This window comes from Nannospalax galili, unplaced genomic scaffold, assembly GCF_000622305.1.
Source record: "Nannospalax galili isolate Female #2095 unplaced genomic scaffold, S.galili_v1.0 scaffold34, whole genome shotgun sequence".
Classification (NCBI taxonomy): domain Eukaryota; kingdom Metazoa; phylum Chordata; class Mammalia; order Rodentia; family Spalacidae; genus Nannospalax; species Nannospalax galili.
Window position 1 is genome coordinate 7,117,451 of NW_008338996.1, and position 2,360 is coordinate 7,119,810.

Consider the following 2,360-nt stretch of genomic DNA (forward strand, 5'->3'; position numbering starts at 1 on the left):
TAGGCGCCTCGACTTTCTTGGCTTGTCGGGCGAGCCCCCCCTTCCACTTGCTTTTTCTTTTCTTTCTCGCTTTCCTCCTCAAGGTGTGTGCTCCACTCCCCCCACCTTTGAAAAATACAGTCCAACTCCTCCTGGTTGGCAATTAATTTCTCTCTCCGCTCCTTTATCGGCCTTATTCTCCCCCCTCTATCAGCTGGATGCCTTCCTCCTTGTTTTATTTCATTTTATTTTATATGATTTCTCGCTCTCCAAAAAAAAAAAAAAAATCTCCTCTAAGACACTGATCCGCTGAATTCCCTCCCCCACAAGATGCTCTAATTTATTTATTTTTTGCGTCCTTTATAACACAAGCCACAGCCCCCTTTCCCCCCCGCCCCCTCCCCTCCCTCCTTCTTCACAAAATGAAAGGAAAGAGGGGGGAAAAATCCCTCAGAAGACGAGTAAACAAGCGGGTGCTAATCTGCTCCCCAGCGCTCCACCTTCCCAATTGAATGAGTCCCTGTTAGAACTGCGGGGATCATGGCCAATCAATCGGTTTGGAGAGGCCGAGCCACCCAGCCTTCCTCCACTTTGCCGTGTGTCTCCAATGCCTTCGCTCCCGCTTCTCCACCCCCTATTTTTTTTTTTTTTTTTTAAGAAGACAATCTTAAAGTAACAATTTAATGAAATTCTGTACACACCCCCTGACGGTCCTCCCTGCTCTCCATCCAGCTCAAAGCACACATTCCTGGTTTTGTTTTGTTTTGCTTGCTTCTCCCTCTTTCTCCCCCTCCCCTTATTTTTATTTTGTTTTATTTTATTTTTTTATTTTTCCTAGTGGCGGGAGAGAAATCTGTCTTCTCTCGGGCCCCTTTGCACTTTGCTGGGTAAGCCTCATCCTTTTCCACAACACATGAAGAGTCTTGAAACTCGTTCCTCAGATTCTTTTCAACAATCTGTCCCCTTTTCTTCCTTTCTTTCTCCAACTTTCCATCTTTTTCTCTCAACTTCTATCCTCTCTCTTTTCCCCCCACTCCATTCCTCCCCATCTTCCTCTCTGCCTCTTCCTCCTTCTTTCTCTTGCTTTCCCTGTCTTTTATTTATTTATTTATTTATTTTGGCCTTTCTTTTGTCCCCTTACCACATTTCCTTACAGTTATGTAGTGATGAGCCAGTCCCCTGTCCCCTGAGCCCCTACCAGACTTCAGCTAAACCAAAGGTTATTTCAGAAGTCACTGAATCGTCAGCGACCACAGGGCAGAAGCGATTTCCAGGGCATCTGCCTTATAGAAACCGTAGAACCTGTGCTGGGTCTCTGACTGCCCCTGAATACTCTTAAAATATTTTGTTTGTTGTCAGACATTATTTTTGTTGTATATAAACCAGATGAAAATGTGAATGTACCTAATTTCAATGTAAAAAATCTGATTCCTCTGGTCCTGTCTCACTCACAGGTAAGGAGCTGGCCATTTGCTGGTTTGTGACTCTGTTTTTGAACTGGGAAAATATGGCAAAACAGTTGTCTTTCCTTCTAAGTGTTTAATAAGTCAAAATAAGTTAGTGGTGGTGGATTAGAAATTATTAGTTGCCAAACTGCCCAAATAATATACTGATAAAAATGCTGTTAGAGGTAGAATTGTGTGCTGGAAAAAGAGAAGTTGAGTTGATGATACTAATTTATAACTTTATCCCTTATGATGTTCCTGTCTTCAGGGCTGTTTCAGATCTGCCCGTGAGTTGGGATCATCCCTACATGCTTCAGGGAGGGAGAAAACCAGTGGAGAATGTGTGCTGGTAAAAGTATAAAGATTTGTAAGCTGAGCAGTGACTCAGAAGTCCCCATCATAAAAGCTGGAATGTGGAATGCAGAAATTAAGGCACTCTTTTGCAAATGGGCTATTCCACATTCATGACTTCCTGGTTAGGGAAGGACTTGCCATATAGTCTTAGGTCAAGAATGTTTGAACTCAGTTTCTCCAGCTATAAAGAGAAAATTGTGTTATAGCCTACATGTGTTCTTTAGAGATGGGTTGGAAGGAAAAAGATGTTGCGTGCACAGTGCCACAGATGCGGAATTTTTCCAGGCAAATCTCTCCTTTACTGCAACTCCAATTCACTTATATAAAGTTATAAGGTTGTCATTCAATGGAATGAAAAAGGAGATTGAGGACAAACTACACATTCTGTTGCTCCTGCCCACTTCAAATGCTAGATATGATTAGGCATTCGGGAACTATATTCCTAGGGGCCCCTTTAAACCATTGTGTGTAGTAGTTTCAATATTCATTGACATTTCACATTTTATCCTCTCTCCAACTAGGGCTGAGAACCGAAGACTTTCAGCTTCAGTCTCCTCTCCTTCCAGCAAGGATCAGTACCCC